The 17,575-nt window shown below is 36.5% G+C and overlaps 1 pseudogene; it reads right to left on the bottom strand.

The window, feature by feature from the left end:
* Positions 1–17,575, bottom strand: part of LOC101439877 (nucleolar and coiled-body phosphoprotein 1-like) — a 71,394-nt pseudogene that overhangs the window by 7,382 nt on the left and 46,437 nt on the right.

Raw genomic sequence — 17,575 nt, forward strand, 5'->3', positions numbered from 1 at the left:
ACACCTACTCTCCATTTCACTGGATCCACCCAGGACACTAACAAAGTGATGATGATGGACAATACCAATCCCAAAAAACACAGAGTGTCTACAACTGAAGCAAGACAATTCCATCCATCTACCCTATGAGATCTAAGCCTCCTTTCAATCAGAAAAGGAGTGGCATCACCATCCCCAAATCCTCAAGATTGGGGAATGAACAATGAGTTAAATTAGACTTATTATTCTATTAGTGTTCTATTATAGACTTATTATTCTTAGGAATAGAAGAACTTGTATTATTGATAAAAAGGCAGTAACCACCAGAGCTTCTGAGTGGATGGAGAGGGAAGAAAAGGTGTAACTTGGGGGCATTTTGGGGATATTGGAATTGCCCTGTATGACTTTGCAATGATGGAAACAGGCCATTATATATATTTTCTCAAAATCTATAAATTGTGCAGGGCAAAGTGTAAACTATAATCAAAACTGTATTCTATGCTTAGTAGCAATTGTTTCAATATTCATTCATCAATTTTAACAAATGTACCACATTAATGAAAGATGTTGTTAATGTGAGAAAGCATGGGAGGGGAATGGGGTGGGATATATGAGAATCCCCCATATATGTTTTGTCTGTGTGTCCTTTTTTTTTTAATTGTATAATTCATTTATACAGAGAAATCATTTGGAGTGATTTATTTATAGTCTTTTCCAATTTTCATTTCCATTGATTAAATATATTTCACATAATAGTCAACCTTTACTTGAACTAGCACCATTATAAACATTCCATGACTTAGGGCTTTTGGTCCAGACCCCCTCACCTCCATCCCTTTTAAAGACTATGAATTCACTGTTATTTTTAGCAAAGATAAATTAAATTCTAATTTCACTTTCTATATATCTCCCATGTAACATTTTACAGTTAATGATTCACCAGTCTTTTTTCCACCTTACTAATAAATCCACTAAAATTGATTTAATATTGTGGAATTTTCAACACATTTCATTTGTCCTTTTTAAGCTTATTATTTGCAAGTATTATAAACCAAGGCAAATAAAGTTTACTTCCTCTCAAGCTTTCTACAACTTACTAACAGCCTCAAGTTTAGCTTTTACAATCTTCTTTCACATTCTGGTGGAACCAGACATTTTTATTTTAAGACAAAGCTACACTCTTTTATATTCTTCTTCTTCTTTTTTTTTTTAGGTTTCAACAAAATTCTTAAGGTGGTTTTCTTTCAATAGTTTAGAATATAATAAGTCACTTCATGTGTGTTCACCACTTCAACCTGCCACATTTTAAAAATTGCAATTTTCTTAATTGGCTCAAGAACAATATGACTTGGGTTCACTTGGTAGAGTTACTATGATTTAAGGAAAAAAATATATGCATGTACACACATTTTTAATTAAAGAAGAAAAATATTTTAAAGACATGCCAATCTGAGAAGGCAGCAAAATAAAAAATAAAAGCTAATAGTAAAAACTACTTTACAACGACAAAAAAATTAAAGTAATTGGCACGTTAAATGGATGAAAATGAGGAAAATGCGGTGAAAAAATTGATAAAATGTAAAAATTTCAATTTTATGGTTTTCTAAAGAAATTATTTTTCGATGTAATTTTTGAAATACATGTATATTCCACATAGATTTTAGGTGCCAGCGTTAAAATTTCAAATTCTGCATGCAAGATTTACTAAAGGAACACTGGTAAAATACCAATATGTGCAAAATTCTAAGTTTTAGCAAATTTTGTAAATATCACAATTGGTTGGTATTGATAAGTCAGGATGAATCCAGAATTAGGAGAAAATCTATTTTATAAATATTTCATTTGATTTTAAAACACCATGTTTTAAATGAACTCAGAAAATTATATCTTTAAAAATTTAGCAGTAATCTGTATACTATTAGAAGCCATTGAAAAATAAAATCCAAAAAAAAAAAAAAAAAAAAAAAACCCAGAAAATGTTACGAGTGGTACCCAGGTTCACCTTGGGATATTTCACGTATTGCCTCCTGACATTTGATTTCTCTGCCGGCAGCTTGGTAATGGTGGTTGGCTTACCTGAGGAATTCTTGGTGGAGCTGGCTGGCATGGCAGGAGCTTCATTCTCAGAGCTAACAGTGTCTGAACTGTCTGAAGAGCTTTCCGCTACCTTCTTTGATGGAGCTGGTTTAGTGGCTGCTTTAATGATGACTGCCTTAGCTGGGGGTTTCTTCATCAGAACCTGAAACAGACTCAACACTGCTGTTCTCACTGCTTTCCTCTGGCTGTTTCTTTTCTGCAGCTTTCCTGGGGGGCCGGGTCACCAGGAACTTCTTCAGTGGGGGAGCAGAGGATGGAGGGACTGGACTGTCAGGACTTAGTTTTTTTATTCATGTTTTTTTTCTGTTCCTCTTCCTCCTCACTGGAAGAGTCCTCGCTGCTAGAACTCTTCTGCGTGAGGTGGCAGCTACTTTCCCTAGGGCCTTGGCCACAGCTTGCTTTTTAGGTAGCCTTCTTGGAAATGGCTGCTGCCTTCTTCTCCTCCTTCTTCTGCTGCTAGCTGTTGGGCCGTTGCTCACTTTAGGTGCTGCCCAAGCTGTTGTGCCTGGTTTAGCTGGAGCTTTTGCCTGAGCTTTAGCTGCCACAGGTGTTGTCTTTGGCATCTGGTTCTTTGGTGCCTCATCCTCTGAGCTTGAGTCACAATCAGACTTAGAACTCTTGGCCTTCTTGGGAGGAGTATTAGCTGCCTTGGCTTGGGGCTTAACTCCCTTCTGGACAGACTTTTTCTTTTTGTCCTCCTTTTCCTCCTCCTCACTGGATTCTTTACTGTTGCTGCTCTCTGATGCTTTGGCCACAGCCTTTCCAGGAGGAAGAATGACCTGCTTAGCAGATACAGCACCTTTCTTAGCTGCAGTTCCTAGGGCTTTTGCCTCCTCACTGCTCTCCTCACTACTGTCACTGGAAGAAGTCTTCTTAGCCTTCTTAGTCACTTGTTCATTTCCCTGTACCTTCTGCTTTGGGACCTTAGCAGATGTTGAGTCAAAAGGGAGGAAGAACTGGCATCCTTCTGGGTAGTACCTGTTACCTTGGTGAACTTCTTTGCCACCTCCAAGAGCTGGTTATTGCGCAGGAAGCTGAGCATGAGGGGATAAAGATCACTGGGAACCAGTTGGCACAAACAGATGTCCGCCAGCCTCCAGGCCACTCATTGCCACCGTTGTGGACACAGTGCTGCTTATGAACTCCAGAACCCAGGAGGTGGGCCTGCATATATCTTTTATGTAATATTTTTGTAATCTAAAGCTTCCTAAAAAATAACAAAAAAAATTTTTTAATAATAATAAAATAAAAATCATGTTTGCTTTGAATGTGTAGATGTTAACATTTTAAATTATTTACACTGTACACAAAAGAAGAGGGGATAAACTGAAAAAAAAACAAAAACCTTGTCCAGACTTTAACATTTTTTTTTTCTTTTCAATAGTATTTAAAGACATAAATGACAATCTTCTTTTCATGCTTATCAACAGCACAGTGCAGGGCATAAGCTAGGATCTCAATAAATGTAGCTGATCTTGCTACAGTGACTTGTGACCCTTTTCCTGTCACCTGACCTAGGCAGAGGAACTTCTTGCTTCATGTTAGAAGCATGCATGGCATCACTGGAGACAGTCACAGTAATTCTGGAATGTGAATTGGTATTTGTCAGTGCATCATTTTCCTGCTGAGCTAGTACCTGTTGACTTCACTTTGCTCTGCTCCTTGGTTTGTTTTTTTTTTAAAGGAATTTTTTTAATGTGCACTTTTTTCCTCTCCTCATTCCCATCCCGCCCCGCCCCCCTGCACTGTCTGCTCTCTGTGTCCATTCACTGTGTGTTCTTCTGTGTCAGCTAGCATTCTTGCCAGCAGCACCAGGAATCTGTGTCTCTTTTTATTGCGCCATCTTGCAGGGTCAGCTCTCCATGTGTGCGGTGCCATTCCTGGGCAGGCTGTGCTTTTATTTTTTGCGTGGGGCGGCTCTCCTTATGGGGTGTACTTCTTGCACATGGGGCTCCTCTACGCAGGGCACACCCCTGGTGGCACAGTACTCCTTGTGCGCATCAGCACTGCATGTGGGCCAACTCACCACATGGGTCTGAAGGCCCTGGGTTTGAAACCTGAATCTCCCATATGGTAGGCAGACGCTCTATCAGTTGAACCAAATCCACTTCCCTGCTTCTTGGTTTTGATCTCTATTTAATACATTTCCTTTATATTTCCTATGTACATGAGGCTAGGTCAGTAGTCTTAAAAACATTGTACTAGAAATCCCTACCAATTTTGATACAGGTATATGACTTATGTGCTTCTGTTCTGAGGGTGGAATAAACAGAGAGAGAAAACCCAGGAGTGTTACAATAATTGAACTCCTTCTGTTTGGAAGGAAACACCAGGAATGAGGAATGGGGAAGAATATTCACCTGCAACACGAGATTCATGACAAATACTCAGTTATTTTGGTGACTAGGAGTTAGGCTGTAGCAGGCCTGGCTACTAAATAATTGATTTAATATCGAAGGGAAAAAAGAAGATAGCAAGTAAGATATTTCAAGGCAAGATACTTGATTAATTCAATAAAACTCTAAGAGGTATTAAAAAACAACCACAACAATGAAAAATAAAAAAGGAGTTGGTTATTATTTGGTCACGTTACTTTGTGTAATAGGATGTACAACTGGCTGACATAGGTTCCATGACTACAGAACTATTAGTACTATTTTAATGAAAATCTTAGTTTAACTTTCGTTCACATTTTAGTTTCCTTTTGGACACTGTAATAAAATTCTGGTAAAAAAATAATATTAAGATATTGTTGTTTTAATTTGCATTGTTTCTGGACTCCCAGGAAAACAGATGAAGACAAAGACTCTAGAGGACTGCCCCTCCACAGCAGAGCAGGCTGGTGGGCAGTCCCAGATCACGAGACAGATGATTCAAAAGAGACACTGAGATTAAGAGCTAACATGTATTCTAATCAGTTCCTTTGAAAAGTGGCTTGAGAGACAGGCAAGTTTCAGGTAGGAGGCAAAACGTTGAAGAAAGCAAGGACAGCTAAGGAAAGCAGGAGTGTAAGTTAGAACAAAGGAAAGGAGACAGAGCCTGAAGATTCCGTTGGCCTCGTGGGTCCAGCTGTGGGCACATTGTATTAGGGGTCTGCCTCCTCAGCTATGAAACAGGGAATTGTATTTAAAGGCACCCAATAAACTTTAATGTCATATTTGTAAAATAGATACTTCTGACTATGGCCTTTTACAGTTTAGAAAACTGGACCTCAGGAAGGTTAGACTCTTCATAGAATCACACAACTGGTGAAGGGAAGTTCTGGTAGTCTTAAATCTTTGGAACCTCTCCTCCACGTGTTCTCTATAGTCTGCTTATATCTGTTGTCTCCGTCTTCAGTCTTGCTCTTCTTATTTCTTCACACTGACCTCAGACTTATTGTAAAAACATGGTTGATCATAGTATGCCATAACTTAAAGCAATTTAATCTTTTGCCACCATCAAGTCTACCTTCCTACACATCACTCACTTGGTCCTTTAAGGATCTGGACTTTCTGCACTGCCTTACTTCCTGTATACCTTCCATCCTGCACTCTGTGATTGAGTCTTTGCATCCTCCATCCCTTAGGCAGCAATCTGAACATAATACGATTGCAGAAAAGATGTGGCTATTATACTGTGTCATTGATGTTATGTATTTCTTAGGTTACAATGTCATTAACTCATCTGAATATTTGCCTCTTTGCTTTCCATGGTGTATTCTATGTGCTTTACATGTATTATATTATCAAATCCTCATGCATAGAAAAACTATGAAAATACATAGACCCTCAAGAAATGACTAAAATGAAACTTTGTTCTTTATCTCTGGGAATAACACTGTCTAATTGTCTTGAGAATGTTCAAGTTCTTTTTATTTGGAGGATTGTACTACAAACACTCCACTTTAAACATAATTCCTTACAGACGCATATTTCTTAAATATGCTCTTAAGAGCCTCTCCTAATTGAGCAATTGATTAATTAGCACTTTTTACCTTCACCAGGGAGTGAGAATTTAGAGAGTATTACTGTGCTAATCAGCTTACACCTTTCTATTTTAAACTGTTTTCAATTTTGGGAATACAAATCCCTGAGACAAGAAAAAATAAATTCTAAATCTTTTCATCCGTGCAAAATGCAAAGTAGGTCACCCCACCTGTTTCTACTTGACTAGTCTATTTGATGAGGTAGGAGACACTTCCCTCCACATTTCTGTTTCAAATCTACAGTGTATTTGTTGGGAAATTTGTTATCATAATATGTAAAGTAGCAAAGAGCACTAAGTTGCAGACTGATGAGAAAAGAGATATAAACCCGATGTTTCTCTGTTTTATTTGCCAGTTATCTTCTAATAAGTTCAAATTCATGTGTTTCCATTAATAAACAATTTGTATCAGGCCAGTTGAAGTATACACAGTGAATATTTATGTGTTCATAGAAAACTCTTACATTGGGGAAGAGTTTTGTGAAAAGAACCTTTTGTGAATGAGTCCTCTGACACTTGAAAAAAAGCCCTGCAAAATGATAGAGAATTTATCTAACAGAGCCAGTCCTCACTGGAAAAGAAGGCCTGCCATGGAATGGATCTTTTTTAATGGGTTTGTAATGAGCTGCAGGTGGTGGTATAGGTTTATCTTGAATTATGAGGCTATCACTGGCATTGGAGGAAAAGTCAGTCATCAGCACCAGAGTTTAATAGCACTTTGAAAAGATTTTTACCCCAATGAAAAGTTTCCAAATCCATAAAAAATAGGATTGTGTATCTTTTAAGTATGTGTATGTAGGGGAGGTGAATTTTCTTAAATACACTGTAATATATATTGGGTATAAAATTGCATTGCAGAGCTGACTGGTTTTATCTATCTTTTTAAAGCCCATTTTAAAAAGAAACACAAATAACATTTGTTAAATTATTTTAAATAATTCCTCATAAGTCACAAAAGGCTACATTTCATATGTCACTTTGCATTATAAAATAAAGTTATTCAATATATTAACATAAGTTGATCTATTTAATTATTGCTGACTGACTGACATATATTACTTTCTTGGATTTTTTTTCCAAAATTCTATGTTTAGAAATTATTGGTAAGGAACAGTTGAATATTTTCCTCTCATGTTATCCATTACTTCTTTTTTCTTAATTCTGAAATGTTGCAAGTGGAACTCAGGAAAAAGAGTAAGAGTCCCCCATAAATATGTGACTTTAATTAATACTTGAGACACATCAGGGTGAAATCAGGTATCTGCAGAAGGCATCTAATTAGAACGAGTACCATCCAGATCAAAAACTGAAAGAGCAGGGCTAGACTACCTAGTTATGATGTGTGTACCCATGTAAAGGTAAAGATATAATGGTTTATTGTTGAGCATAGTGCTTAGAAAAAAAGAAATAGGGATAAAAATATATCTGTTTTAATCCAGCACTTTCAAGGGGAACAGGTTCCAAATCCAGAGATATCTAGGCAGCCAAGTGATAGTTCTCAAACAGTGATGATTTTGCCCCCTATGGGACATTTAGCAATGTCTGGAGACATTTTTACTTGTCACAACTTGCAGCGAGCAGTGGTGTGTGCTGCCAGCATCTAGTGGGTACAGGCCAGGATAGTGCTAAACATCTAAAGTGCATAAGACAACCCCGTCTCACCACCACCAAAAATAATCATCTGGCCTAAAATGTCAATGGTGCCAAGGTTGAGAAAACCTAGCCTAGATAATTTAATTCTTTTTCAAAAGTGGGAATTGTTTCAAGATGTGGAAAGCAAATCAAAATAAGCTTGTAGAACAAAAATGCTTTTTTCTCCTTTTTTACACTGTCATGAATAAAGCGAATAAAAGAATCCTTAAACTTATGCCTCCCTAAGAAATGGCTGGAATAGATTCTGTAGGGATGTTTTCATAACTGTTCATTTAAAATGTTTTTGTTGTTGATAAAACATAAATAATGTTGATTCTATCGATCTTGGTGTCATACCCCATTCTTCAAAAGTGGAGCCAGTTAAATTTCCTTGATATTACTTAATTTCTTTTAATTAGATAATGATTCCCAACCTAATCATGGTACTTTTTCCTCTTTTTTTTTTTTAAGTTACTATAGTCAAGGATTAAGCAATAATAGGATGGTTTAAAAAAACAAAAGGCAGAGCCCTCACACAGGAAGGACTCCTCAGGCAAGTCACAGTGTATAAAGAGTCCAACCGATTGCACAGTATAACAGAGCAGCCTGCATTATCACAGGTCATGCTGATAATAGCTCAGCTCCATATTCATGAGTCTCAGTTATTCCTATAGGAGATGAGTGCCTTCTCCATGCAGAGAACATTGTGGCAATCTGATTACTGAGCACATTGTCGAATATGTGTATTCTAATGGCTCATTTGTTTCATACCCACAGAGACAGAAGTTAGTCTGCTCTGTATTGTTCATCTGGTCATCCACTTATTCAACAAGCAAATGCAAATGATATTTATTTACTGTGCAATCTTCATCAAGTATGCTCTTTTATATACATTTTCTCATTCAATCATCACAGTACCCTGAGATACCAGTATAATGTTTTGTTCTAAATTTATGCTCAGGGATTTATAAATGTTCTCAGGATTTCAAAGCTTGGAGGTTATTTTATATTTTTCCACCCAAATCTATTCTCCATCTTCTCTGCCTTGGGAATCTGAATTCTTAAATCACTTCACCCAGATTCCTTTGCCTTCTGGCTTCTGGTTGGCTTTAGCCATTGAGAGGCACCAGGAGATACCAGGTTGAGGAGAGAAAACAGTGTGGTTTATTGCTTCTGCTCTCCCCCATCTCACAGTGGTTGCTGAGCTCACCTATTGGTCCAATGTCCCTTTTCCAGGGCTCCAAGATCTCTTTGGATTCTGGCAATACCACTCTTTCCTTTCTCCTTTTTAGGGCTGTGTCTAATAATGGCTTCCTGCTGTTGTTGGTCCCAGGAGCCTCAGAATCCCCTCTGGTTCCCTTGGCCCTGCTCAAACCGCCGTAAGTCATCCTGCCATTAAACTTTTTGAGCGTGTCTGCTGTGACCACCACAGACACAGTAGTAATTCAGAATTTAAACCAAGGTTTTTCTGACTTGGAAGTCTGAGCCTTTTCTAGTCGACCTTGATGCTTTCTTGTGTAAGGATACAAGGATACAAAGAACATGCCCTGCTGTTAAGGAACTTCCAGTTTGTCTGAACAGAGCCACACTAAACAACTTACTATGATATGGTAAATGCTATGATAAAGGAATAAGGAAACAAACCAAAATACATCCTTTATCCCTGATGATGAAAAGTGATAAATAATATCCATAGGTTTTGAAACCTTGAATCTTAAAATTTTATAGTCATGGATCCTGGGGGGACTACAAAGATTAACCACCTCTCTTTATAGAATGAAACTGAGACTCCCTAAGGATGTATAGGGTCTAGGTAAGTCCCACAGACTGAGTTTGTGGCCAAGCTGGGACTAGTACCCCAATCTCTTATTCCTAGCCCAACACGCTCATTCCTCTTTGCTAATAACCTGAATAGACTCCTAAAAGAGAGAAAGGATACCACGAAAGCAGCTCATATATCAAGGGATATTTTACACACTCTCTACATATATTAGTCCACAAAATTATTTCCCTGCCTGAAGAATATCAGAAAGCAAAAATAAAAGTGTAATCTTCTCTCTGCTGTCTCTCCCCTAAAAAAAACAAAATAGAGTACGTAAGAGTATACTAAACATGTGCAGAGTTGTCTATCTAGACAGAGATCATAAACTGTAAACTCTTTTAGAAAAAGTTTTTCCAGTTTAATCTAAATCTTGACTTTTTAAAAAAACTTTTCCTCATTTAAAAACAGAAGTAACATATTTGCATGATAGCAGAAAGAGATGCTATTGAATGCTCAGTGTGTCAGCATTTGTAATCTCCTGCTGGCCAGTGGGTGGTGAAGTGGTTTATATCAAGTTGAGAATTTACATGAACATTCCATTGTGTTTATTTTCTTGAAAATAGCTTTTGAGTAGCAATTGAAGCACTAAACAATCCATTGCTGCTACACGATTTTGTTTATTTTTATGTAAAGTAGTTCCAGTATTAAGACTTAATATTTTACATTGCTTGATTTTATATATTCAAAAATTTCAGATAACATCAAATTGTTTATTATACTTTTTATTTAAATTAAGATAATATCGATAAAAAGCAATAGGCATTTTCTACCGAAAAGGGGCTTGAACAAGGCCTGTGGTGTAAATCATAATAAGGCAGCTCTCTTATTTGTGTATATACTAAATTACCTTGGGAACTGAGTGTAAAATCAGGATGGAGGAGGTTATTATTCCAGGACTTTATTTTATTTTTCATTTTAAACTTTTAAGTAAATTCAACTTAACTGAGATTGAGTTTCCGGCTGCTCCTTTTCATACTGAAGTAATTTGTTATTAGAATAGGATTCAGGTGATGGTGCACAGTATTCTATTTTCTTTTACTTTCCTCTAAGCTAAAATTTACCTCTTTACACAAAGGGTGTAGGAAACTTTTTCGAAGCACTGTTTTCCATTGATAGTTTCCATCCATACCAGAGGCACAAGTGCCAAACTTTCTCAGGAAAGGCTGCCCTTGTGACTTTTTTTGGCAGGGACCTGAAAAGCAGGCAGTAAGTAGAAGGCATATAGAAAATTTTGTTCTTCCATGATTTCCCTTAAGATTCTAAATGGACCAGGATTTAAGACAAGAATTCAAACAATGTCCAGTGTCATTTTGAATTCATATCCTGCGTAAGCGTCATGACCCATAGGTCTGTATGCTCTTTCAATGGAACAAATCAATCCATGATCAGACAATTCACTCTGATAAGATTGATGAGTCCTTAGAATGTGCCAGACTTTGCATAACAATGCTGCATATAAAAAGACAAATAACATACGACAGTTGCCATTTAGCCTGAGAAGAGCTCAGAGTCTAAGGAGAGGGGAGAGAGAGAGAGACAGAGACAATCTCAAGTACATTCCCAAAACAAAGATACCTTCACAAACCTATTTCAGATTTCATTAACTGTCCCAATAATGCCCATTTTATGAGTCTGTACAAGAACATCCCTTGTATTTGGTTGTCATATCTTATGAGGCTCCTTCAATCTGGAAGAATTCCTAATTCTTTCCCTGTCTCTCACAGGCGAGGTGCAGTTAGACTATAGACTTTTCATTTTCTAGGATTACCTCAACCTGGTCCATGTGATTTTCCTTATACCAGACTTAGGTCTTTCACTCTTGACAAAATGCCACAGAAATGATATTGTGTCCTTTTTAGTCATCACATCAGGAAGCACTTTTTCTTTTACCGGTCTTGCTTCTGGTGATTTTGTCCCTGATCATTTGGTCAAGTTTGTGCCGATTAAGTGTTTCCACTAAAGTCACTATTTTCGCCCTTTTTGCTTGGTTCATTTGGTCTCATTTGTGGAGAATTATAGCAATATCATGCTGTAATATAAACAAACATCCATCTATCACCCAAAGGATCTATTGATGCCTCCTGCCTCTATCACCTATATTATCAATTTTAAGCATTCTTTATACAGTTTTAAATTGGTATTTTATTTTTAGAAAGAACTTTACTTTCTATCCTATTATTTGTATGTATCTGTGTGGTTTAAAATATTTCTGTTTTATTCAATGAGTTAGAATATGGTATTCTCATTATTTACTTTGAGGTTTTAAATTGTAGATTTTGCCAGTTGGAACCCCGTCAAGCTGGCTCCTATGTCCTTTTGATATATCCTTTGTCATTCCCTAAGCATTTACTTACTATCTGGTATAAATATTTCCAGGGTCTTTTTATATTTTCCTTGATCCAGTCCTGGAATCAGCTATTTACCTAAAACCCATGACTTCTTTTAGTGGAGATTGGTATTTAGAAGCAAGATTTGAATGCTCACTGTGTTCATTGCTACTGAGTGTCATTGCTTCCAGACAGAGCTAGATAATATTTGTATGTACAGAAATATACACATACATAACTGCACATGCATATTTATGCATAGACAGATGCATACACATGCATCTATAGCTACTTCTATATGTATGTATATACACATACTCAAACATCTATGTGCATATGTGTGTGTATGAATTTATATTGATACTTCCATTTCCAAACCAATACCTTAGAGTCTGTCCTAGTCTTTACCCTTTCCATATGGGTAAATCCCCTCTCAGACAGTGAAAATCTGGTCCCCATCATTCTCAATAACTTTGCTTATTTAACCCTTTGCAACCACTCTGACTGCTCCTCTGCCCACCATCTGTGTGTCCTTTTCCCTCACTGCCTCCCTTCCTTGCACACCAGCATCTCTGCACCAGAATTGAAGATGGAAAGGGAAGGGAGGATGGGTGTTTTAGTTTCGTGGCTGCTAAAACTATTTCTTGTAACAGAATTTGGAGACTAAGGGAATAAATATATACTTAGAAACATAAATACTTGTATTAAAATGCTTTTATTTTTTCTTACGGTCACTTTCATTAGATTGTGACACTTACTAATAATCTGGAAAGTATGCCTAAGAAAACATAATAAGAGGAAGGGTCTTTATGGTGAGGACAAGGAAGGTGGAGGCAATTTGACTTTTCCCAATAGTGTATAAAGATGGCATTATTAATGCCTGTATTATGAGAACATTACACCCCGAGCAATTTATTAAGTCTATGCTTAGTTGTAGTGATGGGCATATTTAATTATTGAAACTGGGCCTTTCCTCATTGAGTTAATAAGACACAGGTAAGACAGTCTGAGACCTGCAATAAACAGAAATAAAACCAGAAACAAAACTATCTAATAATTATAAACTTAACAATTGTCTTATCTATATAAGTGCTAAGCTGAATATGACTTAAATTACAGAACAAGGGGTAAAACAAATAAGCTGTATGTCCCAAAAAATGGGGGAAATTAGTTCTACCCCACCACAGTCCCTTTTCAACATAGACCTTTTCCAGGTTACAATATTTCACATAGAACATGGTGTTGCGTTTTCATGAATTAGTTTAAATAAATTAGATTTATTGGGTTGACTCCTGCCCTACTACTGTCTCCTCTAAGTAACGCAAAGTAAGGCCCATAGCATGGGGGAGGAGAGTGAACTTTATTTGCCAGGTTGCTATTATTACTGCAATATTTGAGCCAGGAGAATGTGTTTCAACCTTTTCCCAGTTTCTTCAGTGATGTGAATTCTTGAAAGAGGTGTGGTCATGTGGAAATAAAACTACATAGTTTACTACCATTGACTTGGATTAAAGTCACTGGAAAAACAGTCATTAGATACCATACTTAGAAGTGCTATTAGCAGACAGCTAATATTTGCCCTCTCTCACTCTCTTTCTAGACCTTCCACCAAGTGGAGCCAAGCAAATTACATTTTATAATTACTCCAACTACTCTTTCTGTCATTTGCAAGCTTTATTTTCATAATAATTTTATGTGCATGAAAGTAGGCATCTTATTTGCAGTACAGTTAGAAAGGAAACTTTAACTTTATTTGGTTAAATTTCCACTGTTTTTTTCTTTCCCTTTATTAGGGAAGTTGTGGGTTTATAGAATAAACATTCATAAAACACAGGATTCTTATACCACCCCACCAACAACTTGCATTAGTGTGGAACATTTGTTACAATTGATGATAGTACATTTTTATAATTGTAATATTAATTAATTTTTATTATGGTTTAACAGGGTTCACTGTATAGTGTTGTTACATGGATTTTTTTCTTAATTTTTTATTGTTACCTTTTATATAATCTAAAATTTTCCCTTTTAATCACATTCAGATAAGTGTTTTGTGCTCATCTCACTTTTTTAATTACATAAATTTCACATTCCATAGTTTCCCACTCCTTGTTTGACTTCTTTATACCAAAGGATTTATTGGCTTATATATGTTTTCCTAAACTCACTGGCTTTTCATATTCTAAATCTACTAAGGAATTTTTTTTTTCTACTAAGGAATCTCAATAATTAAAACTCCTTCAGTGTAAAGGATCCATTCCTTCTATTCAGTACTGCCCACTTGGCATACCAAACAATTTGGGACTTTTATATGAGAACGCATCCTTGAGTGCAGTACAGAGCTTGAAGCCAAGTAGATATCCTGAACATAATTATGGAAAATGTCCACAATGACTCAGCTGGGAATAATGAAGAATTTCAAAGAAGCACATGTTAGGGACTTCTAACCAGCTTTATCCTTTTGAAAGTGCCTTACTCTCTAACACGTCTTCCTTCTTATACAATTCATCCATACTTGACACCTACCAAAACTATTTTGCCACAAGTTTATACCTTTCCAAACATTGACCCATTTTGTATACCAACAGAATTTATAGGAACATAACAATTAATTGAAATCACTCATTACTTTAGACCAGGTTGCTTTAAATTAAAAACAAATTCTGGACATGAACACAAAATAATATGTATGTTGGGTCATTGAGAAGCATTCTTTAAATAATTAAATATTGCATTTGGACAAAGAGAACATCTATCAAGGTTCTGATAATATTTTAAAGTCTGAATTTCAACCCCCCCCCCACATGCCCTTTATGGTTTTCTTTGAAGATAAAATATTTTACTAAGAATTGCTTTAAGGGAAAAATTGGAATTTATGATATGAAAAAATATTGTTTTCTTAAGGAAACAAGCCTGTGAAGCAGGGCCTTGAACACAAATCTGCTTTAGTCCACCAGCATGTAAGCCAGAGGGACATAAATAGCAGAGTTATATTTCATTTTTGGGCTCAGTCATGGCTCAGCCTCCTTAAGGTAATGCTCTAACGTTGACAGGGGGCATTAAATCTTTGGTGGGCTCACGAACTGTAACAGGGAACTTTTCATGACATCCGGATCCCAGAAGTGAGACGCCAGTGGCTAATCTCTGAGTCACTGAGCTCCTTTGACCTGTTCTCTTCACATTTATTTCCATATTTCATCTGCTCTGGGCTGGGGTTGCTTTATGATTTTGGTTACGTGTGAAGAAAATCAGTGTGGCAGATGGAAAGAACTCAAGCTGTTCTTTACCAAGTGCTTTGTTTCACGTAGCAAAATCCCTGACATGTCGTTTTCCAGTGTGTTGAGAAATCCTTATCACCCTCCAGTTTAAGTAATATCAGATGTAATATTCCCTCAAAGAGGACAAAGAAAAGAACTCCATGTTGGTTTTTATGTTCGTGACAATGTGGTTGATGGTGCACAACTACATGAAGGAAATACTATTTTAGAAATAGTGCCCAGTTCAAAGCCATGGCATTGCTTTTGGTTCCAAGTTATAGAGATGTGGCTGAAACTTACACTGACAGCAGTTGAGGACAATGTGAGCAGTACTACACTTGACCCACATCCTGATTCAGTGAGCTTGTTACCCCCTCACAACCTAAGTTGCTGCAATTGTAAATTCACAGTAAGGCTGACCTCGAAGAATCTGAAAAAGAATAAGTGAGATAATGAATATAAACTTGTCTGTAGACTGAATATCATCTTATAAGGTGTTTTGATCCTCCCATTCCATGACTATAGTATTTTCTTTTTGCAAATTTCATCTACATATAGCCAGTAAATCTATTAATTCGTGGCTATCACATCATTTTAATTAACATATTTTTGTGTCTGACTTGGTGCCAGTCACCCAGTTGGAAATTATGATGTTTAGTCAATAATCTGGATTACATAATATATATATACATCTTGACATTTTTTATGCAAAATTGCTACACTTCTGATGGAGAGTTTTAATTTTCTTTAACATTATATAAACCCAGACTAAGAAACCCTTTGTGAACTGTTCCGAAGAACCTCAGAAATCTAGGAACTGTGCAAAATTATGTGTAGTTTTAAAACAGTAATTATGTGTAGTTTTAAAATAGCAATTCTTACGAAAAACTAAGCACAAATGGTTCAGAGTTCAAATACAAATAAATAATCATCACTGCCTCTCTAAACATGCATTTATATGTAATAAGATACATTAGTAAGAAAGAGAGTATTGCAATTATATTGTAGAAAGTAATGAGATAGTATGTGCTATACAAATATGAATTTGTATATTCAAATATTTATGCAAATATATATATTCATAAACACATCTTTGTGAAGCCAGTATCAGGTCCCCATCTCAGAACAATTAAGTCACATATATGGAAGTGGGGCTTCAGCACTATCCATATTAAAATTTCCCCAAGTGATTTTAATGTGTAGCCGGGGCTAAGAACTCCTGCTCAACATTTACATCAGGAAGTCCTTTGCATAAAAGGTATTCTGTATACACTTAAATTACACTGGACCATATGTTTCCACTTAGACTAGAAGGACAATACTAACAGCAATATTAAAAGTCTTCAACCGACACAACTAATTCATTGAAATTTTTTCATTGCCTCCTGAAAAATAAAAGCAGACATCAGTTACCATTCTGGTTTCTCATTGAATTAGACAGAGGCTCTGTGTGTTTGATAATATGAACAAATGAAGTGATGGAGCTGTGAATGTAAATTGTTAGAACATAATGGGGTCTTGAAAAGAAAAAAGAAAAGAAAAGAAAAGGAAAACCTACATGGAGGCAGAGATGTGAATGTTGAAACTGAGAAAACCAACATTGGAGATGAATGGGGAAGAATGATGCTTGTACTATAAAATCAACTGAAATCCAGAAAAGGCTTCATTTATACTCCCCGGAACTCCATGCAAACGACCCTGGGCCGGGTTACGATGAGGTGAGTGGACACAGTGATAACCCTCATCTCCACAGACTACAGTCATGTTTAGGAAGAACGATCGCTTAATCCTTAGAGATAAGTTCTTTTACTTTTATTTTCAATTGAATGAGAGTTTGTTGACAAGCCCTATCCATAAACAAAGAACCCACTTAAAATTTATTTCGTTTAATACAATGTTTGCACGTGTGTTTGTGTTTATGGAAATTGTGTTCATGGGACTTACCCATGCATATGTATTCATGGGGATTGCCCAATTTTAAAGTAAACAGTTCTCTCCTCACTGAGATTTGAAATGTTTAGAACTTAACCAGGAAAAAATGTCACAAAATATATGCAAAAGGTGGCATATCAGGCAATACAGTACACTATAGTATCTTCTGACACTCTTCACACTGTGCTTGGCATATACTCGAGGGTCTATACATATATATTTAATCACTGATGACTTGACAATCTCTATAAGAGACCCCATGATTTACACTATTAGTCACATTTACAGTTCATCTGTAGCCTCCTTAAGCAAATCACATATGCCACAATTAATTTTCCTATAAATGTCCTAAGAGTTTTATCAAATTTTATTGTGCATGCAATCACCTGGAGATCTTGTTAAAATGGAAACTCTGATTCAGTCTGGGTGGAGCCTGATATTCTACATTTTTAATTAGCTGCTGGGTGATGGCAAAGTTGCTGTGCTGTGACCAATGCTTGAGTGGCAAGATGGATTAATAAGAACTCATATTGACCGTATTTTAAAGGAACTCTTGACTATCT

This window comes from Dasypus novemcinctus, chromosome 1, assembly GCF_030445035.2.
Source record: "Dasypus novemcinctus isolate mDasNov1 chromosome 1, mDasNov1.1.hap2, whole genome shotgun sequence".
In the NCBI taxonomy this organism is placed as follows: Eukaryota; Metazoa; Chordata; class Mammalia; order Cingulata; family Dasypodidae; genus Dasypus; species Dasypus novemcinctus.